This window comes from Halichoerus grypus, chromosome 11 (assembly GCF_964656455.1).
Source record: "Halichoerus grypus chromosome 11, mHalGry1.hap1.1, whole genome shotgun sequence".
NCBI lineage: Eukaryota > Metazoa > Chordata > Mammalia > Carnivora > Phocidae > Halichoerus > Halichoerus grypus.
The window spans coordinates 21,931,834-21,948,846 of record NC_135722.1 but is presented as its reverse complement, the minus strand read 5'-3'; the positions used below and the strand labels follow the sequence as shown (position 1 = coordinate 21,948,846).

Here is a 17,013-nt window from a genome sequence, read left to right as displayed (position 1 = left end):
TCATAAAACTCCTAACAAACAAAAGTCTAGGACCAGGTGGCCTCACAGATGAATTCTACCAAATATTTAAAGAAGAGTTAGTACCTATCCTCCTCAAACTATTCCAAAAATTTTTTTAAAAGGAAAGAAAACTTCCAAATTCATTCTGTGAAGCCAGCATTACTGTGATATTAAACCTGGATAAAGACACCACTAAAAAAGAGAACTACAGGTCAATATCCCTAATGAACATAGATGCAAAAATCCTCAATAAAGTCCTAGCAAACTGAATTCAACAACAGATTAAAAAAATCATTCACCATGATCGAGTGGGATTTTTTCCTGAGTTGCTAGGGTGGTTCAATATTCACAAATCAATGAATGTGATACATCACATCAATAAGAGAAAGGATAAGAACCATATGATCATTCCAGTAGACACAGAAAAAGCATTTGACAAGTATAACATCAATTCATGATAAGAACCCTCAACAAAGTAGGTTTAGAGGTAATATACCACAACATCATAAAGGCCACATATGAAAAAACCCACAGCTAATGTCATCTTCAATGGGGAAAAACTGAGAGCTTTTCCCCTATGGTCAGGAATAAGAAAATGATGTCCACTTTCACCACTTTTATTCAACATAGTACTGGAAGTCCTAGCCACAGCAGTCAGACAACAAAAATAAATAAAATTCATCCAGATCTGCAAGGAAGAAATAAAACTTTCATTATTTCCAAATGACATGACATCATGAAAGATTCCACCAAAAAACTGCTGGAACTGATAAATGAATTCTGTAAAATCGCAGGATACAAAGTCAACATACAGAAATCTGTTGCACTTCTATATACCAATACTGAACCAGCAGAAAGAGAAATTAAGAAAACGATACCATTTACAATTGCACCAAAAATGAAAAGATACTTAGGAATGAACCTAACCAAAGAGGTGAAAGACCTGTACTCTGAAAACTATAAAACACTGATGAAAGGAATTGAAGTTGACACAAAGAAATGGAAAGACATTCCATACTCATGGATTGGAAGAACAAATATTATTAAAATGTCTCTACTACCAAAGCCATCCACACATTTAATGCAATCCCTATCAAAATACCAACAGCATTTTGCACAGAATTAGAACAAACAATTCTAAAATTTGTATGGAACCACAAAAGACCCTGAATAGCCAAAGCAATCTTGAAAAAGGAAAGCAAAGCTGGAGGCATCACAATTATAGACTTCAAGTTATATTACAAAGCTGTAGTGATCGAGACAGTATGATACTGGCACAAAAATGGACAGATAGATCAATGGAACAGAGTAGAAAACCCAGAAATAAACCCACAACTATATGGTCAATTCATCTTTGACAAAGCAGGAAAAATATCCAATGGGAAAAGGACAGTATCTTTAACAAATGGTGTTGGGAGAACCGGATAGCAACATGTAAAGGAAAGAAACTGGTCCGCTTTCTTTCTTTTTTATTTTATTTTATTTATTTATTTGAGAGAGAGAGAATGAGAGAGAGCACATGAGAGGGGGGAGGGTCAGAGGAAGAAGCAGACTCCCTGCCGAGCAGGGAGCCCAATGCGGAACTCGATCCAGGGACTCCAGGATCATGACCTGAGCCGAAGGCAGTCGCTTAACCAACTGAGCCACCCAGGCGCCCGAAACTGGTCCACTTTCTTACACCATACACAAAAATAAATTGCAATGGATTAAAGACCTAAATGTGAGACCTGAAACCATAAAAACCCTAGAAGAGAACGCAGGCAGTAACCTCTTTGACATCGGCTATTAGCAAGTTTTTTCTAGATATGTCTCCTGAGGCAAGGGGAAAAAAAGCAAAAATAAACTATTGGGATTACATCAAAATGAAAAGCTTCTACACAACAAGGGAGACAATCAACAAAACCAAAAGACAACCTATGGAATGGAAGAAGATTTTGCAAATGACATATCTGAGGAAGGGTTAGTGTCCAAGATATATAAAGAACTTATAAAACTCAACACCCAAAAAACAAATAATCCAGTTAGAAAATGGGCAGAAGACATGGATAGACATTTCTCCAGAGAAGACATACAAATGGCCGACAGATACACAAAATATGTTTGTCATCATTTACCATCAGGGAAATAAAAATCAAAACTATGGTGTGATATCACCTCACACCCATCAGAATGGCTAAAGTCAACAACATAAGAAACGCAGGTGTTTCTGAGGATATGGAGAAAAAGGAGCAGTTGTGCATTGTTGATGGGAATGCAAACTGGTGCAGCCACTGTGGAAAATGGTATGGAAGTTCCTCAAAAAGTTAAAAATAGAACTACCCTATGATCCAACAATCAAAATACTGGGTATTTATCCAAAGAATACAAAAACACTAATTCAAAGAGATACATGCACCCCTATGTTTATAGCAGCATTACTTACAATAGCCCAGATATGGAAGCAGCCCAAGTGTTCAACTATTGATGAACAAATAAAGAAGAGGTGGTATATATACAAACAATGGGATATTATTCAGCCATAAAAAAGGAATGAAATCTTGCCATTTGCAACCACATGGATGGACCTAGAGAGTATAAGGCTAAGTAAAATAAGTCAGTCAGAGAAAGACAAATACCATATGATTTCACTCATATGTAGAATTTAAGAAACAAAACAAATGAGCAAAGGGACAAAAAAGGGAGAGAGAGAGAGAAGGAAATCAAGAAACAAACTCTTAATTAGAGAGAACAAACTGATGGTTACCAGAAGGGAGGGAAGTTGGGAGGAAGGGTTAAATTGGTGTTGGGGATTAAGGAGTGCCCTTGTCATAATGTGCACTGCGTGATGTATGGGATTGTTGAATCACTGTATTGTACATCTAAAACTAATATAACACAGTATGTTAACTAACTGGAATTAAAATACAAATTTAAAAAAAAGTGTGTGTATTGTGGGCAGGGAGAGCAAGATGTTGGAAAGTCAGAAAGTCCTCATTAATAAGGTAGTATTTGAATACAGACTTGAAGTATATGTGTGTGTTGGGGTCAGTGTTAGTCCTGAAACTATCTGAGAAATATAAACTGTTAAAGATAGAGGGACAACCAACACAGAATAACCCAAATAGTACACATCGTGTTCAAGGAACATCAAAGTGGTCAGTGTTGCTGGTGTTCAGCTTCAAGATAAAAATAATTATAGTAATAATAAACTTTAAAAAATTTTAAAACGTAGAACAAAGTAGAAGAAGTAAAGAGAAAATACAATGCAGATGAAATGGAGCTATCTGGCTAATATGGTCATTTTGACTTTAACTTTGAAATGAGGAGCCATTGTAGTGTTGTGAGGAGTGGAATGGTAAGACAACCTACATTTTAAGTCACTCAGGATGCTGTGTGTGAGGGAGTGGATGGTAATGGTGGAATCTAGAAAACTCACAAAGAAGCTAACAATAGAAAGTCAAAGTCAGAATTTATTTTGAAGGAAGAGCCAACAGGAGTTTTCCAGACATTAGATGTGAGAGGAAAGGGAAAGATGATCCCATGGTTGTTGGTGGGAGCAAATATAAGGTTGCATTGCATTGGATGGTTTGAGAAGGCTGAGAGTAGACAAGTTTTGAAGGGGAGCAAATCAAGACTTAAATTTGAAATGCCTGGTTGACATCTCAGTGGAAAAATCAAGTAGGCTGTTTGATACGTGACTTTGAAGTTTAGGAAGGAGCTAAGATATATAGATACTTAAGAGGTTTTTTGCACATGGATGGTATTTTAACATGGGATAATGAATTATGTCAACAGGAGAGTAAAGATGGACAAGATACCAAACACTAAGCTCTGTGTTACTGTAATTTAAGATGTTAGAGAGAAGTGGAAGAACCAGCAAAGGATACTGAAAATAGCAGTCAGGAGGAAGGAGGGAGACCAAACCTGAATGCTGACCTGTGTCTTCAGGAAAGAGAAGATCAAGGCAGAGGTAGTGAGCAATTATGTCACATGATACTGATCAGTCAACTAAGATAAGGATTGTGAATGGACTAAACATCCAGGAAGAGCTACTGTGTAAACTCCAGTAAACAAAATAAAAACCTGACCACCAGATGCTTTCACCAAAATAACATATGAAAAAGAAATATGGAAAAATAAAAATTGTTGACATCACAATGTGTGGAGATTATTTTCCTTATTTTTCTTAATAAATTTTCTCCATTATCATTATAGTAATTTTGACAAAAGGAAAGTATTTATATTCTTCCAATGAGCATCAAGTTAAAATGCCCATGGTGATGGATGTATCTGTGCTAGCCATTTTGAAAACTACCGGCATACTTTCTTGCTTCAAGCGCTCTGTTTTCAGGATATTTTCCAAATCCTTTAACAGTGCTCATGATCCCCTCCATGATTCCAGCTCCTCAGCTCTCACCACTGCCTTTGTCACATTTTATGGATGAAGACGCACAAAAAACCTGTATTTTGCTAGCTGAACTTGCCTTATTCTCTGAATTCCTTCACAAAAACTTCTGCTTTCACAATCAGCTTAATAGCTCCCTGTTAGCCGTTTTGTTACCACTTCCTCCTGGAAGACTCCTCTGAACTGCAAAATTAGTTTAAGTTTTGTCACAGGTTCAAAACTAGGGAAACCTTTCCTTCTCCAGGAATCCTTACAGGTAGCAACATTTCTTCTAAAACTCTCAAAATACAAACATTCTGACTGCATTTCTTTTATCGGAATATGAGGCAACTCAACCATCCTCCTATGGGAAAATAACTCCAATGCAGTGGCTGCTTTTAAGGAGACTCAGAGTAACTTACTCTTCTAAAAGAAAGTGCAGACGTGATTCTAAAGAGAGTATTTTCTTTTCCTCTACCTCTCTCATCGGGGGATGGACAGGAAAAACCATGACCACTCCACTAAGAAGAGCCATGCACCCACCCACAGAATAAAGAAAGAGCTATCAATCTTATCAGTGTCTGGGCCAGGTAAGATGTCCCCTGTTCACGGTTTCTGCCAAAAACAATGCAGATGGGATCACAGGAGAGACTCCCTTCTTTTTTTTTTTAACTTTTTTATTGTTATGTTAATCACCATACATTACATCATTAGTTTTAGATGTAGTGTTCCATGATTCATTGTGCATAACACCCAGTGCTCCATGCAGAACGTGCCCTCCTCAATACCCATCACCAGGCTAACCCATCCTCCCACCCCCCTCCCCTCTAGAACCCTCAGTTTGTTTTTCAGAGTCCATCGTCTCTCATGGTTCGTCTCCTCCTCCGATTTCCCCCCCTTCATTCTTCCCCTCCTCCTATCTTCTTTTTTTTTTCTTAACATATATTGCGTTATTTGTTTCAGAGGTACAGATCTGAGATTCAATAGTCTTGCACAATTCACAGCACTTACCAGAGCACATACCCTCCCCAGTGTCTATCACCCAGTCACCCCATCCCTCCCACCGGAGAGACTCCCTTCTACTAGAACATCCGATCATACCCATTTCATTCACTCTAAATATGACAACAAAAGGGTATGTTTCTCTTGTTCATCTTTACATCCTGAGACATCAGCACCTTGCATTAAACACAGAAGTAGCTCAAGAGACATCTCTTGAATGTATCATCAATACATCTGGAATGCTGTTCAGCCCATTCATTTCAAAGAAGTTTTTAGACAAACCCAGTTCCACATTCAAGTCCTATAATTCATGTTGATGATCACATCTAGGCCAGGAAGGAACAGTGCTGCCCAAGATGGTGGAGTCCTGGCATCAGGAGTGCCTCCGTGGGCCACTCTGGGAATGCTCTTAAGTGAAACGAACATTGCAAGCGGGCAGGTTTGCATTGTGCCAGCAGCGCTGCACAGGGAAAAATTATATAGCCCATTACCAACCAGTTCCAGGTGCTTGCTGAAGTTGTTTTCGCCTCTTTGTTTCCCTAGCATCAGTACACAATGGACTTCGTACTACCGCTTTTTAAAATCCCAGGGAACAAGTGGGTGGGAACTTGTCTCTCAACTACCTTTGGGAAAATCAGCAGTATTTATTTTCTTGTCTGAGAAACTGCAATGTGGAATGTTTATGCAAGGACTTTTAGAACCTGGACTTTGAGAATAAACATTCATTTGTAAGTAATAAGTTTTTCAGTGATACAGATGTTATTTCAATTATAATTTAATCTGAATATGGAATGCTGTTCCTGAAAAATAACTGAAAATTTTAAAAGCATTTAAAGTTAATGTATGTTTAATTTACAATTTATGTAAAACTTAGGGATTATAAATTCTACCTATTGAGTGATCACCACTTTTATTTTTAAAGAAAAAAAATCCTATCTACCTTAAGAAAAAACAGCCAACAGTAAGTACAATACAATATGTACTTTGACTTTGGGTAATAATTGTAGAACTATAGTTATTTTTTATGGCTGTAGAACTATAGTTATTTTTATCCATCTTTTCATATTTATTTATTTTCCAATTGTTCTGTAATGAAAATGCATTACTTTCAATGTTACTGCAAAATTGTCCTGAAGTTGACATTTGAGGCATCTTCACTTTGAATTGTTTAAAATGTTGCAAAATTTTTATTAGAGATTTTAAGAGAATATCTCCCTTTTTGCCTTCAAGCAGTAATTTTTAAAGAAAGTAATTATATAGAAATAAAGTAATTATATGGATTAAAAAAAAGACATCTTGCTTTCACTTTTATCTCTGTATAAGACTGAATACCAAAATGGCTTTATGAATTAACATAAAATTGCTACAAATTTCAGAAATGCCTTTTTTCATTATCTCCCTGAGACATCTGTCAATATTTGTCTGTTAACAGACTAAGCAATCAGCCTTAGTAAATAAAATATCAGAGCCAAATACATATACCCTTTGAACAATTAAAGGGATGCTTAGGGATAGGATATTAGCATGACGATTATCAGATATCCTACTTACACCAATTTTTCCTTCACAAAAATTAATAGGTGGTGAAACTGGCAGAAGAGTAATGATATTCTGTAGGTTCCCCCCAACCTGCCATTGTCCAAACACCGCACTGCTGGTATCTGTGAGATACTTAAGTAGAAGCTAATGCCAGAACAAATAGGGCTCCAGTTTATAAAATGAAGACAAAAGTCAAGGTTAGTTGCTGATAATCTACTAAAGCAATGCTGTTATTCACATGGAAGCCAAAATTGCTGAAATGACTGCTTTGTTGCTAGTTATTAAGTGGATTACAGAGCCTAATGGCCTTTGACTTACTAGTTGTATAAACTTGAGGAGGTTACTTGAATTATTTGAAGCACATGAAAAGCATCTATCGAATGGGGTTATATAATATACTTCATTTAAATTGGCATGCAAGGGCGCCTGGGTGGCTCAGTTGGTTAAGCGACTGCCTTCGGCTCAGGTCATGATCCTGGAGTCCCTGGATCGAGTTCCGCATCGGGCTCCCTGCTCGGCAGGGAGTCTGCTTCTCCCTCTGACCCTCCCCCCTCTCATGTGCTCTCTCTCATTCTCTCTCTCTCAAATAAATAAATAAAATCTTTTTAAAAATAAATAAATAAATAAATTGGCATGTGAATTTTGAGATAAAATATGTGAATTACTCTGTATAATATGCAACACTAAATAGACTTTGAATGCATCTTAGATCAGTTATGAGTAGTTAGAGAAACGTAAACAAATGGAAGGCACTCAGTAAATAACCAGGTTCTTAAAAATAATAGTTTTGTGTTGATATTATAACACAATGATTATTTTAATCAAATTCTGAAATGACCTCAGCATTTCAGACAAATCTGTAGGTACACGCAGCTGTGAATTTGGACATGTTCATTTTAGCCCTGGCTATACTCCTGAATGATGTGAAGTTTCTGAAATGTTTTTCTTTCTCTAGGAAGGAAATTTTATATATATATAAATATATATATATATACATATATATATATTTTTATATATATAAAATGGTGGTGGTCGGGGGAAACACAAAATACAAAATCCAATACAGTACAATAAAAAGAGAATGACTCTACAATAAAAGAATTGTGATAAAATTCTACCTACCAGCTTGTATTACTCTTTTGAGTATCCAAACTTTATCTGAAAATTAGGAAAGACAGTATCAACTTCAAATAGTTTTCAAGAAGTAAACTAATGGATGGCAACCAGTCATAGCTTCTATGATGAAAAGCTGTATATATGGTCTCTGTAAATGTGACTAGCAATAGGTTCAATTCAAGGTCATTTCTTGGGAGAACTTGTGCAGAGCTTTTACTGTAAAATAAAATGTCAGTTCTATCTATACAATACTTTCCACAGGGAACAACAAAAACTTTTCAGATTGTTAAATATGAAGGCTCTTTCTCATATACTAGATGAAGCAATGGTTAAATAGTGACAAAAAGACTAAATTTAGTATCATGTTAAAAAAAAATCAAGAATATGAGAGAAATTTTCCCAGCTTGTTGCTTTCGTATAGCCAATTGCATATAAATAGGACAATTTAAAGCAAGATCAGGATGATACTAAGTCCTAGCTTTTTACAATGTGAATAATGTTTAGGTAATTGTCATTGGAGTATATAGAGTAAGATTATGAACTTGGATCCTAGATTCTGAGGTCATATTCTATCCCTTCTATTAACTATGTTTGATCTCTTCATATTTTCTCAAATGTACGATGAAGCTCTCATCCAGTTCCCACTATCCTGAATCCTATACTTCACAGAAGTGAGGAGGCAGCAGTCATGTGAAACCAACTATTAGACTGTTCTCAGGCAGAGAACCTCAACACAGAGTTGAGCTATAAATTCTTCATGGACATGTCATCAGTTTGGGATAAAACTATGAAATTTAAGTTTTGCTCCATGTTCAATTATCAGATCTATATCAGATTATGCAGTGTATTGGAGCCTAGGAAGCAATTTTTTGACAAAAATAAGAAGGCTGGAATCAGTTCAGTAGTAGAGGTTGAACACAAACTCAGAATGACATCATGTTCATTAGTCACATTTAGTGGCTGTGCCAAGGTAACATTGCATCAGAAATACTGACTAATATGTGTTTTAATAACTTGGAATCCTGTTAAAACATAGATTCTTCTTCAGTAGGTCTGGGTTCTATGTGTCTCGCAAATGCCCAGGTTGTGTCCAAGCCAGAAAACACTTCAAATAGGATGAGTCTAGCTTAGTGCTGTCCGCTAGCACTCTTTGTGAAGTGGAACTGTCTATATTTGTTCTGTATTTGTCCACTATGGTAGCCACTAGCACATATGGCTATTAACCTTTTGAAAAGTGTCTCATGCAACTGAAGAACTGAATTTAAATTTATTTTAATCTAAATGTAAATAGCAGTGCGACATTGGTGGTTGTTGGTTATTGGGCAGCACAGGTCTAAATAATCCAAGTAATTTGTCTTGATGATATAAGAGGCCATATTCAAAGCAATAAAATTATCTTCCCAAACAGCAACTCAGGGTCATAATTATTGACTTAGTGTTGATTTGTGTATATCAGTCATTCAAATGTAGGACCACAAATGCACTAACCAAAAAGGTAAGATAGTACTGGAGATCGGTATGGGGCTATCATTAGCTTCTGTGGTTTCAAATCTACTATGCCACTTACGAGCTGTGTGATCTTGAGTATTTAACTACTTTGTGCCTCAATTTCCTCATTTGTAAAAGGGGATAATAATAGTAACGTTGTGAGAATTGAATTAGTTAATATTTATAAAGCACGACAACAGTGTCTGATACAAACCTATACAACATGGTTGTTGTTATAAATCGTACTCCACATTTTATACAAAATATCAGTTTCAGAGAAATTAAACATATAAATGTCAAAGCTAATTTGTTTTATTTAATTTGGCATCATTTGTACACTGCATAGATGCATAGATCTTAAATGTATAGTTAGATAAATTTTGACAAGTGTATCACCCCAGAAAGTTCCTTCAGGCATGTTCCCAGACTAAACCTCCTAGCAACCACAACCTTTATTTCTATTACTAGAGATTAGTTTTGCATGTTCTAGAAGAACATATAAATGAAATTATATGTGCTCATTCTTGCTTTTGTGACTCCAAAGAATATTTTTAGGGCCTATCCCCTGCGGAGTAGTACTCTATTGTATGACCATACCACAGTCTGTTTATCCATTCTCATGTTGATGTACAGTTGAGATGTTTGGTTAATAATGAATAAATCTGCTATAACCATTTGGTACAAGCCTTTTATAGACATTCATTTTCATTTCCTTTTGATAAATACCTAGGAGTAGAATTGCTGGGTTATAGGGGGAGATGTATGTTTAACAAAATTTTAAATAGGCCAAAGTGCTTATCAGAGTCCTGGGTGACAATTTCCCCACAGACATCTTACCATGTTTTGAGAGCAGAGGTAACTGACTGCCTTTGTTCTTCTTTTTTTTTTTTTTAATTTAATTTATTTATTTGAGAGAGAGAGAGAGAACATGAGTGGGGGAAGAGGTAGAGGGAGAGGGAGAAGCAGACTCCCCGCTGATCAGGGAGCCTGATGCAGGGCTCAATCCCAAGGCGCTGAGATCATGACCTGAGCTGAAGGCAGAAGCTTAACTGACTGATTCACCCAGGAGCCCCTGACGGCCTTTGTTCTGGATTACTGTGTTAATATTGCATATTGAAAAGCCTTAGAAAATAGAGCTAGTGTCCACCTCTGGACCAAAGGGTAGGTTTGCTTCCTGTCCAGTATAACAAAGAAAATGTCTCCCTCCAGAGAAAATATCTTACTCCCCATTATTGAAGATTCAGGTTCCCTAAGCTCAGGGTTTCTTTCTTCCAACATAACCTGCACGTGCAGGTATCAGGTGACTCTCTTCATCGCTCTATGGGAACTGGGGCTTAGAACATTGGCACAAATGGTAATGTGCTGGCTCATTGATCTGACCTGGCTGTCTTATATTTTCTTCTAGCGTCTATGAAACCCTGGCAGACTTAGCTGTGACCTCGTAAATAGGGTAAAATCTAAATCCTTCACAGTTCTCGATAGTTTTGTAGCAAGGATGAGATGTTGACAAGGAGTACATTGCTGGAAAAGGAAAGATGAAGTGTTTTATGAGGTTTTAGGGAGGTACAATGGAATCGGCAGCAAACACATTGATCACATTGTATGGTTATCAGGTGTGTTTAAATGGAGGCATTGGTGGGCGCCTGGGTGGCTCAGTTGGTTGAGCGACTGCCTTCGGCTCGGGTCATGATCCTGGAGTCCCTGGATCGAGTCCCGCATTGGGCTCCCTGCTCGGCGGGGAGTCTGCTTCTCCCTCTGACCCTCCCCCCTCTCATGTGCTCTCTCTCAAATAAATAAATAGAATCTTTAAAAAAAATAAATAAATAAATAAAAAATAAATGGAGGCATTGGTGAGATGTTTGCAGGCTGAGTTCTAGAAAGTAAGTTAAAGACAACTGTCTAAATGGTGCCCTGATTGCTGCTAATCCTCCTGCAGGTAGGGTGACTTCTCACCAAGCTGGGAATCATTCTCAAGTCCATCCATTATAACAGTTAGTACAAAAATTTTTATTAGATGGCAGAAACCCTCAGATGCCCACCTCCACTTCAGGCTGTATTTACAAAGACACACACCTGTACCGTTAGTGAAAGGAGGCTATTCTCAGCTGCCCTGGGCATAAACCAGGGCAGTTATTAAATCTTCAGCTGGTTCCTAGGAAGATGAGGGGTTTGGAGGTGTATACTGCTTGTTCAGGAAAAATGGCAAGAGCTGAGCGTGCTCTGCAGGCTACCATGCCAACTGGAGAGCCACTCAGACATGAATAAGAAAGGTCTCGGAGATGTTGTTTATTTGTTTTTGCAGTGGGTCCTGGCTACTATAGCAAAGCTTTGGCTCTCTGAGAGAGATTTCCCTGAGACAGGGAAAAACATCAAAACAAAAGCAAAACAAAACAAAACAAAAAACAACCTTTGGGAAACCATAAATGAGGCACTGACAAGTATACAAGCTTCAACTGTCCTAGATTGGGTTGATAAGGCTGATAAAACGACCCTTTGGCCAATGGGCCAATGTAATGTTATTTGTGGTTCCGCTGCTCATATACTATTTCTGTTGTTTTACAATTGTGCTATGAATCCTTGTAAAGTCGAGGGGGGATTTGTTTGTTCAGGGATTGTGGCATGTAGCAAAGTGCTAGTGAGGGACATGAATCACTCCACAGTCTGTCCCCTTGTCCTCATGCTGCTGGTGCAATAGAAACAATATAGTAACTGAGGAAGAGAACGAGAAATCACAGCCTTGACTGAGGTCCTAGTGCATCACAGGTAGTAGGAGATGCAAGACCACGACGCTGCACCCTGTACAGTCCATTGTAAAGCCAACAGGAGCTGGCATTTTCCACAACAAAACCAACTGGATTCCATTCTTGCTCCTGTATTCCCAGTTCTTGTAGATATTGTGACCATCACCAAATCGACTGCATGAACTAATGCTCTTAGTATGTTGCCTTAGACATTGCCAACAATTTTTTTCTATCCCGAAGGCACCCAAGAACCAAGACTAATTTGCATTCATGTGGCAAAGCTTCTAATATACATTTGCAGGACTCTGCAGGGTTATCTATACTTCCACCATTCCCCACCTGTGGCTGGGTCAGGATTTCGTGTGAATGTCTACATTCTGTGGTGAGAAGCTATCACTTTATACATGATGCCCTGTTTATTGGCAAGTCAGAACCCTCATGCCCAAAGGTCCTGACGGCAGTCCTCCATCAGCAGGAGTGGTTGATAAACCTGACAAAATTCAGGGGCCCACTTACCAAGTGAAGTCGCTTGGCACCATGTGGGTAGAGTCACAATTCTCAGTTCCTCTGGCAGTCAGGGGAAATTGCTTTCTCTTCATCCAACAATATTACCAAAAAGGGGACCCAGCACTTCATCAGACTTTTAGGTTTTGGAGACAGTATGCCTCCTGTAGGCATTCTACTTGGTCTCTTATATATTGGCCAACCTCCAATCAGCATCGGGTGTCATCCCTTATCGTGATACCTCCTTTGGGCTTTGGACTCATCACCTCTCTGACTCTGCTACAGGGTACATCCCGTTTGGAAACTAGCCATTAGATGGCTATTGTGCTTCTGTTGACATGAATGCTCGACGCAGGAGGCCTCAAGACTCTTCAGCCTGATAATCCCTTTCTGGTGTGGCTTAACTCAGACTTAAGGACTATCAGGATGGAAGGGTCCACTGAAACTCACGTGTAAAGTAGAAATGGCATATTCATGAGTACAGTGTTTTTGGCCCCTTCGGCATCTTGGCTTTACATGAAAAAAAAAAAAAAAAAGGCAGCTATTCCTTTTGGGGGAACTTTGTCCTTCTTTCTACTGCCTGAAGCAAATCTGCTGGCTCAGTGGGACCCCGGGTTCACAGAGGTTCTACTAAATGCCTGAGCCTGTTTCACGGATAGTTCATCTAAACTGAAACGCAGTGGCATCTGCTGGGATATTGCACCTGTTCAAACTCAGCACCAGCTATGCAGAACTGAAAATGGACATGGTTGCTCTGCTCAGTGGACAGAACTCAAGGTCATATATCTGACCAGTACTCCCCTTGATGAACTTTGTTATATTTTTACCTACACTTGGACTATTGCTAGTTGCTTAGCACAGACAAGCCATTTAGAAATACTATGCTTTATATGTCTTTATTATTTTTTATTATTATTTAATCATTTTAACATTACCTTTCCTCTGTAGTTAGTACTTTATGAGTTCTAAGAAATTTTTGCCTACTCCCAAATTGTGAAGATATTATCCTATTTTTTTCTAGAAACCGTATAGCTTTAGCTTTTATGTTTACCTCTGTGACATATCTCAAAATAATTGTCTTACAATGTAAGACATTACATAGGGGTCAAAGGTTTTGTTTTTATTATTTATTTTTTAATATGACATCATCTCAACACTATTGGTTGAAGAGATTTCCTTTCCCCATTGAATTGCTGTACTGACCTTGATGAAAACCAAGTAATAGTTAATTTTTTAAAGAAAGTATTATTATATTTTTGTAAGTAGGATTTCTTAATCAAGATACAAAAGGATCTAACCACAAAAAGAAAATGCTCATGCATTTAAAAAAAAAACTTAAAACTTCCATTTGTCAAAAGTGCATTAAAGAAAATATAGATAAACCATTAATCAGAGAAGATAGACCTGATATAGCTACAGATCTAGATATGGGTATATGCTTCCTCAAATAAATAAGAATGGCATGAACAACTCAATAAAAATGCACTCAGATATTAGCAAGCCATTTATAGAAGAGAAAATATTAATGGCCAATGAACACATATTTATATTAATAACGATTTTATATCCATTCATTTGGAAAACTTAAGACAATGCAAAATATTAGTGAGCATATGGATTTATTAAAAACTGACAGTTGATACAACAATTTAGAAAACAATTTGGCATTCTTTTAAATGTAAATATTCAAATATCCTCTGACCTTGTTATTTTGCTCCCAAGTATATATGCAAAGACATTTTGGTACTTGTGTCCTATGAGATATATATAAAAATATCCATAACATCATTGTTCATAATAGCAATACATATGGAAATGGCACAAGTGTCTTTGACAGGAGAAATAATCAGTAAACTGTGATATATTCTTAATAGAATATTACACAGCAGTGAATATTATTGAATTAATGTTCCATGCAAAATATGAGTGAATTTTAATGTCATAAGGCAAAATAAAAAAAGCAGGTTACATAAGACTACATATTTTTTTTTTAAGAAAGCAAAACCAAGAAATATATGTGTATAATAAAAATACATTAAAAAGCAAGCTAATGTCACCATATGACCCAGCAATTGCACTACTGGGTATTTACCCCAAAGATACAAATGTAGGGATCCGAAAGGGTACGTGCACCCCGATGTTTATAGCAGCAATGTCCACAATAGCCAAACTGTGGAAAGAGCCAAGATGTCCATCAACAGATGAATGGATAAAGAAGATGTGGTATATATATACAATGGAATATTATGCAGCCATCAAAAGGAATGAGATCTTGCCATTTGCAATGATGTGGATGGAACTGGAGGGTATTATGCTGAGCGAAATAAGTCAAACAGAGAAAGACATGTATCATATGACCTCACTGATAGGAGGAATTCTTAATCTCAGGAAACAAACTGAGGGTTGCTGGAGTGGGGGGTGGGGTGGGAGGGATGGGGTGACTGGGTGATGGACACTGGGGAGGGTATGTGCTCTGGTAAGCGCTGTGAATTGTGCAAGACTGTTGAATCTCAGATCTGTACCTCTGAAACAAATAATGCAATATATGTTAAGAAAGAAAAAAAAAAGAAGAATGTAGCAGGAGGGGAAGAATGAAGGGGGGGAAATCGGAGGGGTAGACGAACCATGAGAGATGATGGACTCTGAAAAACAGACTGAGGGTTCTAGAGGGGAGGGGGGTGGGAGGATGGGTTAGCCTGGTGATGGGTATTGAGGAGGGCATGTTCTGCATGGAGCACTGGGTGTTATGCACAAACAATGAATCATGGAACACTATATCTAAAACTAATGATGTAATGTATGGGAATTAACATAACAATAAAAAAATTTAAAAAAAAAGCAAGCTAATGTCAAATTAAGGGCACATGTTACCACTTGGTGGTGGCAGGTGGATAAGAGAAAGAGACATAAATATCTAGCTTCAAGTTGTTGGTAATGTTTTAACTCGAGGCACAATTATTTCACCAATATCGTGCTCACTTCGGCAGCACATATACTAAAACTGGAACGATACAGAGAAGATTAGCAAGACCCCCATGCAAGAATAACTTCACAAATATCCATTATACTATTTAAAATAGTTATGCAAATAAACGTATATTTAAATATATAAATTTAAAATGATATTTGAATAAATATACATTCAAATTAAAAATTAAAAAGGTATGCATGCGATTTAATTATGACAGTGCCTTATGATCTGAGGATAATAATTGAATTCCGTGTTCGTGTTCCCTCTGTGAAAACACACACACAAAAATACAAGCATGTGAATACACAGGTTGAAGCCACTGTGAAAGCAAAAGTCAAAATCTCATCCTTGTATCATATTCTATGTTCTTCATTATTGAAATATTTATTTATTTATTTATTTATTTATTTTTAGATTTTTATTTATTTATTTGAGAGAGAGAGAATGAGAGACAGCATGAGAGGGAGGAGGGTCAGAGGGAGAAGCAGACTCCCTGCTGAGCAGGGAGCCCGATGCGGGACTTGATCCCGGGACTCCAGGATCACGACCCGAGCTGAAGGCAGTCGCTTAACCAAGTGAGCCACCCAGGCGCCCCATTATTGAAATATTTAAAGTGACCTGTAAATGACCTGCATGTTGAATATCAATAGGAGTATGGCTACTAAGTTTCCGCAACTAATCTTTAAAGCAGCACGTAGGCGGCAAGACTTTTGAGTTTGTGCTTCCATGTGGATCATCCCCTTTATGAAACATTCTACCACAGCACGGCCAAGACTTCCCAAGAGAGTAAAGAATATTTTCATTTTATCATCCAGGGTATGCTCGTCTTAATCCTGGCTGTTTGAACACCCTGAATCTCCACATGTTCTGCACAAATGATTTTAGACATTAGTAAATCATAACTACCCTGCTAGATCTCAAACTTGTCATGGATGCTGTTACTTTTGACCTGTGAGAGAAGCAAGGGCAGCAGAGAGGATTATAGCAACATAAAAGTAGATGCCTTGCAATGTTTCTATTTGTAGCACATTCTGACTAGTAAATAACAGGAAAAAAGATGAATATCCAAATAGGTAGTGACAACTTGATCAAAAGAGGAAAAAAAAAATGGAGTCATGTACAACAGGCTTAATCAGGTTAATTAGAAACTGGGTTGCATCTTGGACCTGGGAATACTCATCAACGGGCTGTCATCTGAAGAAGGATTAGCCTCACTTAGTCTAAGGAGTGTGGCAGGTGTGTTGCATGTGGCTAGATTGTCTCACCCCGGCTCTCTGGGAAGAAGCTGT

General features: G+C 37.6%; 1 non-coding gene across 1 annotated transcript; it reads left to right on the top strand.

Moving 5' to 3' along the window:
- The first annotated feature begins 15,724 nt into the window (after nt 1–15,724).
- LOC118524938 (U6 spliceosomal RNA) lies at nt 15,725–15,827 on the top strand. The gene has a single exon (XR_004911899.2). It is a non-coding gene; the product is annotated as a U6 spliceosomal RNA (small nuclear RNA).
- Nucleotides 15,828–17,013: the final 1,186 nt, after the last annotated feature.